Source organism: Pan troglodytes, chromosome 16 (assembly GCF_028858775.2).
Source record: "Pan troglodytes isolate AG18354 chromosome 16, NHGRI_mPanTro3-v2.0_pri, whole genome shotgun sequence".
In the NCBI taxonomy this organism is placed as follows: Eukaryota; Metazoa; Chordata; class Mammalia; order Primates; family Hominidae; genus Pan; species Pan troglodytes.
In genome coordinates, this window is record NC_072414.2 from 54,935,916 (window position 1) to 54,954,943 (window position 19,028).

General features: G+C 47.7%; 1 pseudogene; it reads left to right on the forward strand.

The window, feature by feature from the left end:
- Positions 1–7,891: 7,891 nt before the first annotated feature.
- LOC101059021 (Y-box-binding protein 1-like) lies at positions 7,892–8,941 on the forward strand (annotated as a pseudogene).
- The last annotated feature ends 10,087 nt before the right edge of the window (positions 8,942–19,028 follow it).

The window sequence follows — 19,028 nt, forward strand, 5'->3', positions numbered from 1 at the left end:
CTCTCCCAGGTGCCTCACAGCCTCAGAGGCAGTCAGGCCTCAGGCAGAAAGGCCAGCTTGCCTCCATTGTCTCCCCTACCTTCCTTCATTCTCTCTGTATTAAGTCTGTTGTCACTCTGCTAATAATGACATACCCAAGATTGGGTAACTTATAAAGGAAAGAGGTTTAATGGACTCACAGTTCCACATGGCTAGAGAGTCCTCACAATCATGGTGGAAGGCAAAGGAGGAGAAAAGTCAACGTCTTTCATGGCAGCAGGCAAGAGGGCACGTGTGGGGTAACTCTCCTTTATAAAACCATCAGATCTCGTGAGACTTATTCGCTATCATGAGAACAGCACAGAAAAAAAAACCCACCCCATGATTCAATCACCTCCCACCATGTCCCTCCCACAAAACCTGGGGATTATTGTAATTCAAGGTGAGATTTGTGTGGGGACCCAGAGCCAAACCATATCACTCTCCTATCCTCAAGCACCAGCCACCTAAGCAGCCGTGTCTCTCTCTCTCTCCCTGTAATGACTTTTGGACATGGGGTCCAAGTGGCCTCAGGACACCCCCAAAGGAAATTTCTTATTAACAAGATTCCCCCATGTGAGCTGGGCAAAGGGTGGGGAGCTGTGGCAACACCCAGGGCCAAACTGTGTGGAAATAAGAAAATGGACAGTTTCACTTTGGGTGGCGAAATATGCACAATTATCTACTCAGCTAGACACAGTCCTCACACAATTCTGGTAATAAAGAGTCTTCCATCAGCTACCCAGAGATGGGGCCCAGCTATGAGACCCCGCCTGAGGACAGAGAGAGGCTGTCTGGGAGGGAGGCGCTGAGATCTTTCCAGATAGGTGTCAAGATCTTGACAGCTTTTTAAAAAATCTTTCAGAGAAGTACAGCCTCTCCAGAATAACAAAGTAGATCGCTTGAGGGCCCATAGTGACAGAAGTAGGAGAGGGAGTGAGAGGGCTTCTGATTGTCAATGGAATAAAAGTGTTTCTATTCTCTGTTCAGCTCAGGAAAGCATCAACTCCAACAACATTCGTGAAGCCCCTGTCACCTACAAAGCAAAACAATCAGGGGCTGAGAGGGATACAGACCAGGCTTCTTCCACCCTGTACAGCACCTTTGTGCGAAATAGAAAAAGTCACCTCTTTCTCTGGGCCAACCCAGACCCTCGCCAGGGAGCAGTGGTCAGGTTACATCAGCTCCCACCAACTCCCGTTCAGCTGGGTGCTCTTGTGCAGTGTCCAACCTAAACAACCATATGCAGCATCCCCAAACACAGAGATGAATATGGCAGTGTCTTCAACTCCCAGAAGCTTATAAAACTGGTTGGCAAAGAAATGTGTATAACCGGCCGATGAACAAAAGCAGCTTGTGGGAAATGCTAAAACAGAAACGCAAATGGTGGGTCCTATTGCTAGGAAAGATTCATTCTAACACAGAAATCTGGGAAGGCTTCCTGAGGAGGTAGAATTTGAGCTGGACCCTGAAATGTTGGCAGACATGAGAGAGGAGAAAGAAGGCACAAGATTTCAAGGTGTCTTCTAGGAAGGGGACGTAGGTTGTTGGGGCTGGAGAAAACAGCCAGGAGAATGGAAAAGGGGCCTAAAGAAGATGTAGGAGTTAAGAATAAGAGTCAAATTGTGGAGCACTTCAAGTGTCTCATTGAGGTATGTGCCCTTGGAGGGAGCCAGAGAAGGTCAGAGTGGAGAACTCCCTCTCCAGCCTGGCATCCTGGGTCCTTCTCAGAAGCGGGGTTGTCGTGGAAGAGGAATTCACACTGTTGCCTTCCAAAGGTACCTCTAGCTGACATGTGCAACAGCCAAGGACGCCCATGAGTCAGGTGTCTGCAGGACCACATCATGCAGAAGGCAGCTTAAAACATTAGTGCAGACTCATCAACAGGATAAGGAGAGTCTAGAGAGCCCATCCAGGTTTATTTATCAGAGGCAGGCTCAGACAGCCCTGGCCCTACTTACTTGGTGGAGGGGACACACCTGCTCTGCCTGAGGGTCCCAGGAGACATGCACCTTCTACCAAAGGCTGAGAGAATCAAGCATGTGCTTCAAAATCCAAGAATGCAGCTCAGTCTCATGGCATCATCTGGCCCAAGTAATCCTGGTCACTAAGAGCAGGGTCTTTCTGCCTTGGCATTTCTCAATCCCAAATGCCTCAGTACTCCTCATTCTCTGCTCCTACCTTAGACAGGCAAGAATTGCAGAGGAAAAGCTCATAGCCAACTACTTTATTCTCCTGAAAAGTCTCTCCCATGATTTCTCCTACATCTTTGCTACTCAAAGTGTGATCTGCAGACCAGTAGCGTCGACATCACCTGGGAGCCTTATGGAAGTGCAGAATCTTGTGCTCTGCCCCAGACCAGTTGAGCCAGAATCTACATTTTCACAAACCCCCAGGCAATTTGTATATGTTGTATACGTTGAACTCGGAGAAGCCTGTCTTATACCATATTCTTTCCTGCTGTTCTCATAACACCCTAGCTACTCCTTCTCAGTCTTCCTTGAGGACATCTTTACCTGCCCCTTTTAATGCTGGGAGGCTCTCTGCTCTCTTCCTTCTGCTTCTGCCCTCTTCCTGGGTCATCTCAGCAACTACCATGGCTTCCAATATCATCTGCCTCTCATGGACTCCCCAGTTTATATAAACAACACAGACCACTTTTCTCGGTGCCTGACTCATAGATCCAAATACCTATGAGATGCTTCCAACAGACTCTTCAAATTTCACATGCCCATGCCGAATTCATCATCTCTCCTCCAGCCTTGCAGCCTCATCTTCCATGTTCTCTAGGTCACCCAGGCACCCATCCAGGGACTCATCCCAGCCTCCTGTGTCATCCTTAACCCCTGGGTTATTCTGCTATTAAGTCCTACCTCCTAAACAGTTTTCGATCCTGGCCCCCTCCCCCTCTATCCTCACTGCCACTGTAATATAGTCTGAATATTTGTCCCCACCTACATCTCATGTTGAAATGTGATTTCCAGTATTGGAGGTGGGTCCTGATGGGAGGTGATTGTATCGTGGGGATGGTTTAGCACCATCCTCTTGGTACTGTCCTTGTGATAATTGAGTGAGTCCTCACAAGATCTGGTCACTTAAAAGTGTGTGGCACCTCCCCGCCACACCATGCTCTCTTTCTTGCTTCCATTCTCGCCGTGTGGTGGGCCTGCTCCCTCTTTGCCTTCTGCCATGCTTAGAAGCTTCCTGAGGCCCCCCTAGAAACATATGCTGCTGTGCCTCCTGTACAGCCTGCAGAACCATGAGCCAATTAAACCCCTTTTCTTATAAATTACCTAGTCTCAGGTATTTCTCTAGGCAGCCTAGTACACACTGCCTCCACTCAGGTTGTTATCGTCCCTCTCCCAAGTTCTGCTACACGCCGACCAATTTGCCAGCACCACTATCCCCCAAGCAGCAACTCTGCCATCCAGGCTGAAGGAGGCTCTGCCATCTTGTAGCTACTGGCACTGGAACACACGGTCTCCTTGGTTGCTGCAAGGAAAGCGAATGCTGGAATATTTTGCACCAACGAAGGACACAAACCACTGGAAGAACTAACCACATGTCTCCATCTAACTGCAAGGGGTGAGGGGTGTAGGGAAGGGTGACCCTCCTATGTCACAGTCTGGAGGGAGGGAACAATTGAATATGGGTGAATACCAGAAACCTCTACCAATCATTCTCCTCTGCTGCTTTATCTCCTCTAGCCCTTATCATCTGATGTACCGTGCATTTGTTTGTTTACATACTTCTGTCCTACTTCCCCCAACCTATGGAGAATCTAAGCTTTCTGAGGGCAGATAATTCATTTTGTTTATTGCATTGCTGTATTTCTACAGCAATTGTAGTATTCTGCAACAGGGTCTGGCACTTAGTAATCACTCAAATATTTGATGAATGCCTTATTAATAAAATGAAAAAATGAATGGTCTGGGCTGTATGTGTTTACTGGGGCAAAGGTAGGGCCAATGTTGAAGGAGGAGCCTGGAAAGTAAGAAGGGGTCATACCACAAAAGGCATTATAAGCCAATATAAAGGTGATTTCATTTTATCCTATAGAGGACAGACGGCCGGGCACAGTGGCTCACACCTGTAATCCCAGCACTTTGGGAGGCCGATGCAGGCGAATCACTTGAGCCCGGGAGTTCAAGACCAGCCTGGGCAACATGGCAAAACCTTGTCTCTACAAAAAATTAGCCGAGTGTGATGGGCACCTGTAGTCCCAGCGACTTGGGGGACAGGTGGGCGGATAGCTTGAGCCTGGGAGATCAAGGCTGCAGTGAGCCGTGTTTGCACCACTGCACTGCAGCCTGGGGGACAGAGTGAGACCCTGTCTCAAAAAGAAAACTTTAAAACTGCAGAGAACCACTGGAGGGATCTTAAAAGGGAAGTGACATGTTCTAGAAGATCACTTAGGAGGCAGGTTGGAGGGAACCCGCTGAAAGCTGGGAGACTAGCAGGAAGACAACCGCTGCTGGTTTAGAGCTGGATGGTGGAATTTGTGAAGCAGGAGCAACAAGACTTGCTGAGAGATTAAATATGGGGTTTGTGAGGAGTCAAGATGACTTTAAAGGGTTTGGCGTGGGTTACTAGAAGGCTAGGAAGATGGAGTTCCATTTACTCCTCCCCAGGTAAGAAGGACTGAGGGGTGGAGAAGACCTGGGGGAAGTCCTGTAATGAGGAATTGTTTGGGACACGTGAGCTTTGACATGGCTAATCACATGCCCAGACCTTGCTAAATTGCATGCAGCTCCCTGTATAGATGTTTTTCCTCATCATTGGAATTTTGCACTGTCCCCTGACCCTGGAATAGCATTCTCTCTCTCTCTCTCTCTGTTAACTACTCCTAGCTCTGACCTCAGAATACAAATCAGAAAGAAAAGAAGCACAAGAAGATGGGGCATACTTTCCAGTTCCCACCTCCCCTGACGGCACCGAACTGTACCTGCCCTCACCCCCAAGTGGATGTAGAGGCCTCCAGGGCTGGAGGAGAGGAGTCAGCTGGGTTCCTTGCAGGCCAGGAGCAATGGATAGATGGCTGCTTGGATGGTGGACAGCCTCCAGGCAGGGCCAAGGTAGGTACCCTGTTCAAAGGCAGTCATTGCAGCCAACTCTTGTTAGCATATTACTTGTGAAATGCTTCTCTGCCTCACATGGCTTCTGCCTCTCTGCCTTCCCTGGGTTCTTGTCCCCAGCCGTGGCCTAATATGAGTGCTCCTGCCAATCTTGTTTTTATCCTGGCCCAGTTCCTCACGCCTGATATCCCTTCTGTACACCAGCCTTTTCCAGCGTAGGATAGGACTGAAAGTGATACCTCCTGTGCCATCACTCAACATGAGACAGAAGCCCAGCAGCCCTGCTGCCATGTCCTTCTGCATGAGGGAAGAATGCCAGCTAATTTAATCCAGTCCCTGGGAAATCTTCTCTGGCCCCATCCGAAATAACGTGCTGGGAAACAGTCCAAGGCCACTGTCCAGCTACAGCCTGACTCCAGCAGTGTGGGTAGGGATGTAAGTAGGTGCATAGTTAGCTGCTCTCCTGCTCCCAACTGCTACACTGGGAGGTGATTGAATGTCACCTCATGCATTAACCATGCATGGGAGAGAGCTGTGGGAGCTTCATTACCAACCCGCCCTCCTGTAGCCCCCATCCCTCCATCACAGGCCATCTGGATTGACACTTTGATTGATTATCAAGGGCTCCATTGCATCTGCTGCAGCGTCACCTGACAGAACAGGGAGGGGCTGTGTTGTACCTTACCTGTCAGTCTCTGCTGGGTGTCCCCTCTTGTGGTGCACGGGCACATCATGCTGGCATATTCAGTGGAGCCCTCATTTTATGGCCAGATGTCTCCTGCTAGGATAGCATCTGCCAACCCACAAACCCACTCCAAATCCGATAGAAGGGGTTTTGGCAAAAAGAGTTCAAATTCAGCAGTTTTGATAAACCCCCAGAGAAAAGCATCCCTGGGCTGTTTCTAAGGATGGTAAATACCCACATCAATTGGTAAATTATAAAACTCAGCCACAAAATAAAGGGCTGATGGTTTGCAGAGAAATTGGCACAGTTGGGAAAGAAAGAATACTGCCAATGATAGAGCATCCTCTTTCCAAGTATTGGTGGTAAAGAAGAAATGACAAGCTGCTGCATCCAAAGCCTTTGAAGGGAGAAGAAGAGAATTTTCCATCTTGATTTTTGGCATAGAGGGCAGTAGCCTTAAGTTTAGCAGGAGAGGAGGAAGAGGAGGGAGGCTAATATTTGTAGAGTTCATGTTTTGTGTACAGAACCTCATCAAATCTTTCCCACAGCCTTACAAAGCAGGTATTTCTGCACTCATTTGTCAGGTGAGGTAGTAAGCTCAGAGAGGTGATGTAATTTGCCCACAGCCTCACAGCTTGCATATGGCAAACCCAAGCTGTCTAATTCTGAAATCTGACCTCTCTCTACTGTTACTACATGTCCACCCTCCCCCAGGCACATTTCAGGAAAGTGGGAAACCCAAGCCTTGTTTGAAAGGATCTTAACATATTTAAACAAAATCAGAACAAGAAACTTGAGAGCAAGTGTCATTGAATAAAATTAGTTTGAATGATCTGTACTGATCTACACTTATTTAAGGGCCCCACGGGGCGTTTTATACATTCAAGTATACTTGCATATACTTGAACAGAGTTTCTTGAACAAAGATCTGCTATGCAGATGAGGAAAACCAAATTCCAAAGAGATGCTCACAAGTGGTAAGGGAAAGAACTAGACTTGTTTTTACTATGTAGATGCGTTTGTGTTCTGGTAGCATGCAAAGTCCCTCTTCGACATGTGAATATTAGTTATCAAAATGCACATTCTTATAAAAGAAACAGTCAGATGGCTTCTGCCCTAGTGGCTGTTGTTCCTCGTTCACATTCATCAGTCACAGAAGCTGGCATACTGTACAATCCTGAGGAACTAGTTATATACAATTATGCTTGTTTCAGAATAGTGTGTGTGGGGGGGGGGGAATTGGAAAAACAATGTCACATTTGGGGAATTAAATGCCCATATAATCCATTACTTTTATTAAAAATATTTCTGAGCATTTATCATTCTTAGTTTTAAATAATATGGATTCTACACCACCTGCTAGAATCTGGGCTGGATGCTTTTTATACACATTGATTTAATCTTTACAACAATAGTACAAAATAAATCATGTAATTCCTAGTGCTACAGGAAACTGAGGCCCGGCAAGTATAAGTAACTTGCCTCAAATTGCACAACTGGAAAGTTCCAGGGCCATCACTTGAACCATATCCGTTGATGTTGGACTAAGGGAACACATATTAGCACCTCATTAAGCCGGTTGACTTGCCTTGGGTGAATTGTAAGGTCTATGAACTGCCTCATGTCTATCACAGGACAATTACACCTAGTCAATGAAATGTGTTGGAGCTTTATGAGGATTAAACGTGAGCCCATGTGGAATCATATGTGAACACTGAAGTTACACATAGCCCAGGACTCCTGAGCATGTGCCTGAAGAGACATGCAAGGACGCTCATTGGAGCATTGTTTTGTAACCGCGAAAAATTTGAAGCAACCGAAATGTCCATAAGCAGGAGAATGAAGAAAGAAATCATGATGGCTGGGCACGGTGGCTCGTGCCTATAATCACAGCACTTTGGGAGACTGAGGTGGGCAGATCACTTGGAGTCAGGAGTTCGAGACCAGCCTGGCCAACCTGGTAAAACCCCATGTCGAGTTCGGTCGGTAGCGGGAGCGGAGAGCAGACCAGAGAGCCCTGAGCAGCCCCACCGCCTCCGCCGGCCTATTTACCACACACCCCAGGAGGAGCCGCAGCTGCCGCAGCCCGGCCCCAGTCGCCATCACTGCAACCATGAGCAGCGAGGCGGAGACCCAGCAGCCGCCGCCCGCCCCCGCCCTCAGCTCCACCGACACCAAGCCCGGCACTACGGGCAGCGGCGCAGGGAACGGTGTCCTGGGCGGCCTCACATCGGCGGCGCCTGCCGGCGGGGACAAGAAAGTCATCGCCAGGAAGGTTTTGGGAACAGTAAAATGGTTCAATGTAAGGAACAGATATGGTTTCATCAACAGGAATGACACCAAGGAAGATGTATTTGTACCCCAGACTGCCATAGAGAATAACCCCAGGAAGTTCCTTCCCAGGGTAGATAGGGAGACTATGGAGTTTGATGTTGTTGAAGGAGAAAAGGGTGCGGAGGCAGCACATGTTACAGGTCCTGGTGGTGTTCTAGTTCAAGGCAGTAAATATGCAGCAGACTATAACCATTATATAGACGCTATCCAGTCGTGGGGGTCCTCCACGCAATTACCAGCAAAATTACCAGAACAGTGAGAGTGGGGAAAAGAACGAGGGATCGGGGAGTGCTCCCGAAGGCCAGGCCCAACAACGCCAGCCCTACGGCAGGCAAAGGTTCCCACCTGACTCTATGCGGAGACTCTATGGGTGTCGACCACAGCATTCCAACCTGTGCAGGGAGAAGTGATGGAGGGTGCTGACAACCAGGGTGCAGGAGAACAACGTAGACCAATGAGGCAGAGTATGTATTGGGGATATAGACCACGGTTCCGCAGGGGCCCTCCTCGCCAAAGACAGCCTAGAGAGGACGGCAATGAAGAAGATAAAGAAAATCAAGGAGGTGACACCCAAGGTCAGCAGCCACCTCAACGTCGGTACCTCCGCAACTTCAATTACCGACGCAGACGCCCAGAAAACCCTAAACCACAAGATGGCAAAGAGACAAAAGCAGCAGATCCACCAGTTGAGAATTCGTCCACTCCCGAGGCTGAGCAGGGCAGGCTGAGTAAATGCCGGCTTCATCTCTACCAACATACAGTTTAGTCATCCAACAAGAAGAAATATGAAATTCCAGCAATAAGAAATGAACAAAAGATTGGAGCGGAAGTGCTTGCTTTTTGCCCGTTGACCAGAGAAGCAGAACTATCTGCCTTATCTATGCAGCATGAGGTTATTATTTTTACTAAAAACGAAAGACGTCTCTTTTTGGTAATAACAAACGTGGTTTTTTTTGTTTTGTTTTTTGTTTTTTTTTTAAAAGCCTGGTTTTTCTCAATACGCCTTTAAAGGTTTTTAAATTGTTTCATATCTGGTCAAGTTGAGATTTTTAAGAACTCCATTTTTAATTTGTAATAAAAGTTTACAACTTGATTTTTTCAAAAAAGTCAACAAACTGCAAGCACCTGTTAATAAAGGTCTTAAATAATTTTTAAAAACCCATCTATTAAAAAATCATGATTCATTCATGCAATGGAATATTATGCAGCAGATGAACTAGATCTTACAAGTATCAACATGGATAAATCTTGAATTCAAAATGCTGAGAGAAAAAATTGTGGAATGTGTGAAATATTTGTATTAGTCTGTTCTCACGCTGCTGTGAAGAAGTACCCAAGAATGGGTAATTTATAAGGAAAAGAGGTTTAATTGACTCACAGTTCCGCATTGCTGGGGAGAACTCAGGAAGCTTAGAATCATGGTGGAAGACACCTCCTCACAGGGCAGCAGGCGAGAGAATGAGTGCTAGTCAAACGGGGAAGCCCCTTATAAAACCATCAGATCTCGTGAGAACTCACTCACTATCACGAGAACAGCATGGGGGAAACGACCCCCATGATCCAATTACCTCCACCTGGTCCCACCCTTGACATGTGGGGATCATTACAATTCAAGGTGAGATTTGGGTGGGAACACAGAGCCAAATCATATCAGTATTGATGTAAATTTTAAGCACACAAAAATATTATGAATTGTTTATTGAATACACACATACCAGTAAAAGTCCTAAACTCAGATGAAAAATCTACACACCAAGTTAGAATAATCCATACCTCTGAGGAGAAGGAAGGGGGATGGAATCAGGGAAGAATACAAAGGACACTACAACTGTCTCAATAATTTTTTAAATCTAAAACAAATGTGGTAAATGTTAACATTTGTTCAGTTTAGGTGGTGGGTAGCTGGGTGTTGTGTTTTTTTGTATATGTTTAAAATAGTTCATAATTGGAGAAAAGCATCAAGTGGTAAGCAACTGTGAAACATCATTATTATAGCTATTCTTTATTGTTACTGTCACTGCCATCCAGGGACCCAGGTGACAGTGCTAACCTGGAGATGGGGACACTCATGTGGGCAAAGCTGCCTGATTTACACTCAAAAAGGATTAAATGAGGGAATATCTGCAAAGGCCTTGAGCTGTGTTTGCTTCCTTGCTCTATCCCTGCCTTAATAAATAAATTAATCCCAATAGAGACCGCAGGAATTATCTGTGAAAGAAACCATCCCAATACCCAACTAAATGAAATATTTCAATTACCTTAAATGAGATGACGTGTGTACCTGTCCCATATGTGATGTTCAATAGTGACAACTAGCCGGGTGTGGTGGCTCACGCTTGTAATCCCAGCACTTTGGGAGGCCGAAGTGGGCGTATCACTTGAGGTCAGGAGTTGAGACCAGCCTGGCCAACATGGCAAAACCCCATCTCTACCAAAAATATAAAAATTAGCTGGGCATGGTGACACGTGCCTGTAATCCCAGCTACTCAGGAGGCTGAGGCAGGAGAATTGCTTGAACCTGGGAGGCATAGGTTGCAGTGAGCCGAGATGGCGCCACTGCACTCCAGCCTGGGCGACAGAGTGAGACTGTCTGAAAAAAAAAAAAAAAAAAAAAAAAAAAAAATTACAACTATTGTTCTTCCAGGAAATTAGGCTGGGCCTAAAACAGGCATGCCATTGGCTGGGTAAAAGGCAGGTCAACTGGAACCTTATCTCATGCACTTAGCTGGCTCTCAACTTCAAGACTGTGAGGCCTCCTTGCCATACTTGGGATGTAAGAAGGGCAAGCAGAAGATAGTTTGGGGGACTTCATGCCCCTGATTGTTTTAAATCCTCACCTTCCATTTGATGTTTTAAAAAATTGCCTTTGCACCAACCTAATATTTTAGTTAATATGAGCAATGACCATGAAGCTGCTCTGCCGGCAAGCCTGAGGCCACATTGGGGATTTCAGCACAGTGATAGAAGGTAGACAGCTCAGTTATCTGTGGTGATTAGAGACCAGGAGGGGAGGGACACGGAGATCTCCAGAGGCAGAATGTTCAGAGAACAGCAGGTAGGATCTGAAGGAAGAGTGAAAGAAGGGCTTGCCAGAGGAGTGGACACATGCAGGCAGAACATGGAGGCATTCTGAATATTCCCCCTCCTGCATGCCATATACTGGCCAGATGTACTGCCAGGTGAATAAGGCACAGGAGTGATATAGATGAGCGTGGTCCAATAGAACTCTCTGTGATGATGGAACTGTTCTTTATATGGTCCAATACGGTGGCCACTAACCACATACAGCTATTGAGCCTTGGAATGTGGCTTGTGTGACTGGGAAACTGAATTTTTGCCTAATTTTAATTAACTGACATTTAAAACGTAAACAGCCACATATAACTACTGGCTCCTGGATTAGATGGCACAGGAGAGGAAACTGACCTAAGAGTTTGATGGAAGGAAAAAGGTTGGGAAAGTTCTGGAACATAAGCCACTGTCTATAGGGGGTCAGCCTTGATCAGGCACCACCGTGAGGGTTTTCTAAGCAGCTCTGGGCATCTGAGGCCAGGAGGGGAAATTCCAAAGGAAGGAAGGTGACTAAGAAGCGTGACAGCCTTGCCAGCCCAAGTTTGTCCAGAAACAACCCTCTTCATTTAGCATCTGGAATTTGACCAGGCAGATGTAGTTCCAGGGTATGAAACTGACCTCCAAACTCTGTGCAAGCTCTGGGAGGCACATTGCTGTGCAGGAAGCAATGTGACGTGACAGTGAGCACTCTTCAATGTCAGGCCCATTCTGTCTATATCATGCGGTCCCACAAGCTGGGAGAATTGCTGCTCACTCCGTTGTTTCCCTTGGTCCCTGCATGTACCTCTCAGAGAGCACCCACTCTGTGATTTCAACCCCTTCCTCCCTCCCTCCCTCCCTCCTTCCTTCCTTCCTTCCTGTTTTTCTTTCTTTTTTAAAAAAAAAGTTTTGATGCAATGAAATAGAATTGATGCACAGGTCCTAAGTTTGGGGCTGTGGGTTCTACATCCCAGCAACTGCCTCTGTCAATTGATGTGTCTGTCATCTTTGCCTAAGATTTGTGACTGTAGCTATAGGAGCCATTTTTGTTGTTGTTGTTTTCTTCTTAGACCTATACAGGGTGTAATCTGTAGGGCATCATTGAAATCAACTTGTCCAAATCCTATATGTTACATACGGAAGGACAGAAAACCCAGAGAACTAAGAGGCTCACCGCAGCTCACCTGCCCCTGAATTAGTGGAAGGTAAGGAATTAGAACCTGCAGATGACACACCCAACCCTCCCTATCCAGGAACCACCCCTTCTTGCCTAGAATGAATCCTCCATTTTTGTCAGCTCCTCACGTGTTTCCACTGCAAAGGTGTTCTTCACCCTGCCTTCAGGGATGCAGCGTAAATCCTTAGATTTCCTCACATCGTCTTCCCTCTTCATTCACCCCCCTGGGCTCCAGTGGAAATTAGGCCAAAGAAGAACCACCTTCCACTCCTGCCCTACCTCACTCTCTCCTACAACACTGATATCTAGGATAGTTCTCTCAATCTTTAATGTGCATAAGAATCTCCCTGGGATCTTGTTAAAATGCAGATGCAGACAGTAGGTCTGGCTTGAGGCCTGACATTCTGCACTTCTAACAAGACCCCAGGTGATGCTGAGGCTGCTTTGAGGAGCAAGTCTCACGCTTTGGTCCTAAGGGCTAGAGCTGAAAGGAGCTGCCAGAGGTCAGGTGCTCCAGAAGTAGAGCTAAGCCGGCAACTCCTATAGACGGGGCCCCAGAGAAACCAGTAAGATAGTCGAGGAAGTAGAATGAGGTAGAAAGGAAGCTAAGCAAAGAGCTGGCTTCAGCTAAAATCTAACCTCAGCCTGATCCACAGGTTGCTCTGGGACATAAGTGACACCACAAAGCTGTTCCAGTGTCAGCTGAGGCAAAGGAGCTAGGTTTTTGCTTCCAGCATCAGGCAGTCATTAGCTGTGAGCTGCCCCTGGGAGAAGGACATTGCCATCCCTGGATAACCTCCAGGCATTTTCAGGGTTGGCAGCTCCCACTTGGTAAAGGGCAAGCCTCCAGAGAAGTAAACAACCATGAGCCAACAGCATGCAAAACTCACAGCAGCTGGGGGCAGGTGCCCCCGCGGTAAAGAGGATCCAAGCAGGCCCCCAGCAGAATCTAGCATGAGGGCCTAAAACTCTTGCAGGCCATCTGCCCAGCCCCACTTATGCATAGCAGAGATTTTAACTTTGAAAGCTATGCATATGTACATGAAAAAACAGAATTAGAAACACCAACACAAAACTTTACAAAGGTGATCTCAGCTTGACTTTCTTGTCTTTTTCCACAACTTTCAAATTTGCTACAATTAACATACATTCTTTTTGTTGTTGTTGAGATGGGGTCTCAGTCTGTGGCCCAGGCTGAGTGCAGCAGCGCAATCGCAGCTCACTGCAGCCTTGACCTTCCTGGCTCAAGCGATCCTCCCACCTCAGCCTCCTGAGTAGGCGTGTGCTACCACGCCTGGCTAATTTTTGCATTTTTTTGTAGAGACAGGGTTTTCCCATGCTGCCCAGGCTAGTCTTGAACTCCTGGGCTCAAGTGATCCACCTACCTTGGCCTCCCAAAGTGCTAGGATTACAGGCATGAGCCACCGTGCCTGGCCAACATGTATTAACATAAACCAATCAAAGTAAATTCACTGATAGCCCAGCTCAGAATCTTATAAATATTTTTATTTTATTTAGTAACTTTTTATTGAGTGCCTATTATTACCATTTACAGTCCTATGTGATTCCAATCAACCTTCACAGTGCAATACTAATGACAGGGCACACATCTGAAATGCAATTGGTAGCAAAGAGAAATTATAGACTGTTTAGTATGGTTTTCAGTTTGAATCTACTTTTTTTCCAAGTCTTTGAAAATTGCTTATCTACATAGCCCTTTAACTGGAACAGCCCATTCATCAACCCCTGGTTTAGTGATGTGAAACGCCAAGACACAGGTCTTGGCAAAAGGGCTAACAGAACTCAGGCCCCTGACTCCTGTTGGTTCTCAAAGACCACACAGCCTGTTGGTGCCCCATGAGCAATTTCTATGGACTTCCTTCTTTGTTTGCCCTGCCTAATTAAGCAATCAAGTTAATTGAGATTAATGGCTTGCTTAATAGGGATTAATAACTTGCCAAAAATGCCCCAGGTTTGGGAACTTACAGCAGTAGTACTGCTCGTTGTAAAAGCTGGAGATGTGGTGGCCAAGCAGAGCCCAGACCCTCCGGCCTCTCTGCTCACTTCTCAGAGGGTGCCTCAGGCCTTCAGGAAGAGATGGGATACTGGGGGGAGAGGGGGATGGGGGAGGTAAAGCTGCCACATTAGATTGACCTTCAAAGGCCCTACAGCTCCTGCTCAGGCCACAGAGGCCTCCATTGCTGAGCCAGGCACCAAACCCAGTGCACGGGCATAGTCCCAGCTTGGTAGGCCTGGGCTCCTGGGCTCCTGGCGAGCCCTAAGGTGCCTTCCAGTTCCAACAGTCTCTGGGTCTCTGGGTCTCTGGGTCTCTGGGTTCTCAATCCTGGTTTCCTCTTAGAATCTCCTGGAGGGAGCTTTTTTAAAAATGCTGATGCCCCAGCCCTACCCAGAGTTTCTGATTTAATTGGTCTGGAAAGAGGGGAGATCCTTTTTATAAAAGTTCCCCAGGTGAGTCTTATGTGCAGACACTGACAATGAGATTGACGAGTTTTTTTAAAGCCCAGTCCTTTTGGTGATAAGAGTGAAAGAAAGTGGAAGGAAGGGGCCAGGCGTCGTGGCTCATGCCTGTAATCCCAGCACCTTGGGAGGCCGAGGTGGGAGGATCACCTGAAGTCAGGAGTTCGAGACCAGCCTGGCCAACATGGAGAAACCCTGTTTCTACTAAAAATACAAAAAATTAGCCAGGCATCGTGTTGCATACCTGTAATCCCAGCTACTCGGGAGGCTGAGGCAGAGAATTGCTTGAACCTGGGAGATGGAGTTTGCAGTGAGCCAAGATCATGCCACTGCACTCCAGCCTGGACAACAGAGCAAGACTCTGTCTCAAAAAAAAAAAAGGAAAGAAAGTGGAAGGAAAGAAAGAAGGGAAGGAGGGAAGAATGGAACCAGAGCCACTGATACCAAGGGGTTTCTCAGATTGAGGGGAAGAGGGAGAGGAAACAGGACAAGCACAGAAGGAAGGAAGACAGTCCACACCAAATGGCAGCTGCCTCTCTCTTGCTGTCTGTAGGCTATGGGAGGTCATGGTTGTTTCTTCTCATTCTCAGTGGAGAAAGAATCAATGGCTTGAATTTTCTGCCCAAGGAGTCGTTTTTTATCTTGGTTGATGCCCTTGAGTCTCTCAGTAGAGCCTCACAGAGGTGGGGACATTTGTCTCCTGCAGACTGTAGCCGGCCTGCACACCTCGATGCACACCTGGAAGGCTACCCCTTTGGCTTGGGGCCTCCCCTCCCCAAGTGGAGGGTTCTCTCCCTTCCCTTCCCTTCCCTCAGCTGCTCAGCCTGCAGGTCTGAAGTGGGCACAAGGGCCAGACCCCAGCGGGTGCCGGACGGGCCAGCCTCGTGATGCCTCCGGTTTTACAAGACCCTGGCCTTCTCCTCCTCTTCCCTCCCCACAAACGTCAAAGGCTTCACAAAACAAACATGGAGCTCTGGGGTCAGAGACCTCTGGCAAGAAGTTCTGGGCCCTCCTAGGTTGGGGACTGTGCTTGCAGGATTGAGCAGAATGGGGAAGGCTAGCTAGATCGCCACTAGAAAAAGCAAAGAGCTATCCACAAAAGGAAAGGGGAGAAGGGAGAGAAGTTCCCAGAGAGTGTGGGGGGATTTTGAGAGGGGGCATTGGCAGATCTTGGAGCAGCTGCCCTACTCGGATGTTGCGGAGTGGGAGCAGCTACATGGTGGCACAGAATTCTAAACATTTTGCTATGCTTGATGGATATATATAATCCCCTCAGATGTTTTTCAAAAGACAACAAACTATTCAAATTGCTTTTCAATTATGTTTGGATGTAGCTCTGCTATTACTTCTGAATGCAACACCTTGTGAATGAAAGCTACAGTGCAAACCCAGAGGCCTCGATTTATCTGAGACAAGATTATCTACCGCCAAGGCGCACGGGAGGATTGAATTGATGATGTACCTGCAAACGCCCAGTGGCACGATGCCTGGCACAAGACGGGCAGGTGTTCACTAAGTCCAGGATCTCACCACCTCCTCCCACCTCCATCCTTCCATCCACTGACCCCAGAGAGCCATACTTTAGCCTAACTGAACAGCACAGGGCATGTCTGTTTAAGGGGTAACTCTCACAGTGGGCATTTCAGGCCCTGGAAGCTGCTGGAGGTTTTGTGGGCAGCTGCCTCCTCCTAGAAAATGGCTTTGCGGTCAGTTCTGACCTGGTGGGGAGTACACTCACACCCATCAGACATCTTAGCAGAGGCTAAGGAGCAATTTACTCTGGGCGCCAACATTCCCTGGCAAGGTCAGATTCCTGATGCCCTTTTGGGGGTGTGGTCCTGCCGGTGACCTCTGTAGCTGTCCATCCGTCACCCCACACCCCGGTCCCTCACTGCTCTGGCTTTCCTACCAGGACTAGCTCTGGCCGAGCCCACAGGACTGGTGTTACAAGGAGGAAGTGGTGAGCTACCAGGAGACACTCCAGAAACGGTGTCTGTAATTGGCCTGGAGAGAGTGGCTGTCCAGATGCAGGCAATTTTGACTTTGATGTGAGCAGAATTACAAAGAATCATAAAAAGAGCCTATGATTTGGGCTGAAACCGTGCCACGGCAGTTGAGTCCCAGCCCTGCACACAGCTGCCTTCCCCTTCTGCCTGGAAGTCAGCCCTCCTGGCAGCCGCCCTCTGCCCTCTGCCTGGCCAGCCCCTGCTCCTGTTCACAGTTGCACTCAATGCCGCTTCTCCAGGAGTTGGGGCCCCGACTTGTCCTTGCTTACAGCACCCATCCCCTCCCTCAACGCACCTACCCCCCTTTCAGTTAAATTGCTTCGGGTGACTCCTCCCCTCCCTTGGTCCCCATCAGATGGAAGAGCACAAAGGCAGGGGCTGCAGCTGTCGTGTGGTGTTCACCCCAGTGTTCCAGAGCTGGCCGGGGCCGGCACGTGGTGAGCCCTCGGAGCACCTGTGTTACATGGATGAATGAAGGAAGGAAAAACGGCTGGTTTTTTAGTGGGGCTTCTTGTATAACACCAGGAATCTAGGTGTGGGAAACCTCCTTACCAGAGGAGGATCCAATTTTCGTGAACCCTGAACCTGATTAATTTGGGGGCCCCTTTGAAGAAAAAAATTTAAAAAATAATTATACTATAAATTTTACAAAAACCCATGACATAGAAGGACGTATCTAGGCCACTTCCAGGACTTAAAGTAAGACACTGTACAGCGTATGTGTCATTACTCCATCCTCGGGCTCCAGGTGAGGGCAGCCCGGCATGACTCTCAGGACGCTTCTGCCAATGGCACTGCTTTAGAGCGAAAGGCAACAGCAAAGAGAACTCCTAACCCACAAGCTCTCTCCCCTCTACCTTCCCTTTCCTGAGCCACGGCCCAGTCAATTAATTTGGGCTCTGAAGGGTGACAGGTTTGGGGATAAAAGACAAAAACCCATGGAGTCATGGGGCCCTAAGAGTCCCGCCAAACCACATCTACCTACGGTCACTGCTGCCTGACACCCATTATGAGGAACAGTGATTTCTGCACAGGCCTTAGGCCTAGCTCAGGGCTCAGCTCAGTGCTTAGAGCTCTCCTCTGCAGATCTCTGGAGCAATCTTTCTCTTTCTCTGGGCAGCTCTTTCCCCTCTAGTGCTCTGCCCTGTGAATTCTAGCCACCTTGACCTCCCTGAATTCTCAACACCGTTTTCTCAATTCAGGGAGCCCCCAGCTCTGTTTGGATTCCCCCACTGCACTGTGGCCTGCACACTCCCTCCAGACAGCAAGCTGGGATGCCTCGTTTGTGTCCCTTCTCAGGGTTCGCTGTCCTGAGCCTGTTATTTTTAATATTTTACCTGTTTTTTTTTTCTTAGTTCTTTAAGGTGGGAGAGGGTAATTCGGTTACTGTTGTTCCATTTTGGCCGATAGTAGAAATCTAGTTCACCCATATTCAGGAAATTGTCTGCCAAATACAGGTCTAGAGAACAGAGTTTGAATGTCAGTCATTCTTTTGATTAAAAGTGGTGTTTCAAAGAGAAGCGGCTAGTTCAGTTTTCACACCTTGAACAATCACACGCGTGCTTTTGCTCCAGAGCACCGCTGCAGCTCCCCACGATGCTTTCTGCATTGGTCCCTTCCGTCACATGGTGGTAGCAAGACTCCTGCTCCAGGACTGAGATTCCGTACAATTATTTTACCATTTCATCAAGGACATTCTTAACCCATTGCCTTTTTTTTTTATCTTGTGAGTGCATAGCAGCAGAGAAGAACAAGACCGCTAGTACCTTTGAGGGCTGTCTTTGATTCATGCTAAGGCACCAGCCGTTTTATACTCCCCTTTTTTGCTTTTGCACCATTGGAGTTCAAGTGTCCATGCAGCACGGTATTGTTATGAAAATAGTTTTGACCTCTCAACCCTCTGAGTCTCAGGGCTGCCCAAGGGTTTGTGGAACAGAAGGTGAGTGCCACTCAGTTGAGCTACCTTGAGTAACCCCCAGACTGCTGGCGATCTTCCTGCCTTGGCCTCCCAAAGCAATAGGATTATAGGCGTGAGCTGCCATGCCCAGCCCCTCTGTGTCATCCTTAATGCGCAACAGCTGGGTCCTGTGTACCGAGGCAGGGCCTGTCTTTGGGAAAACAACTCAAAATTACCCCATTCTTTTATGTGTGTGTGGTTTTTTTTCTTTGTTTATTGGGTTTTTAAAAAATTACTAAGTAATTCA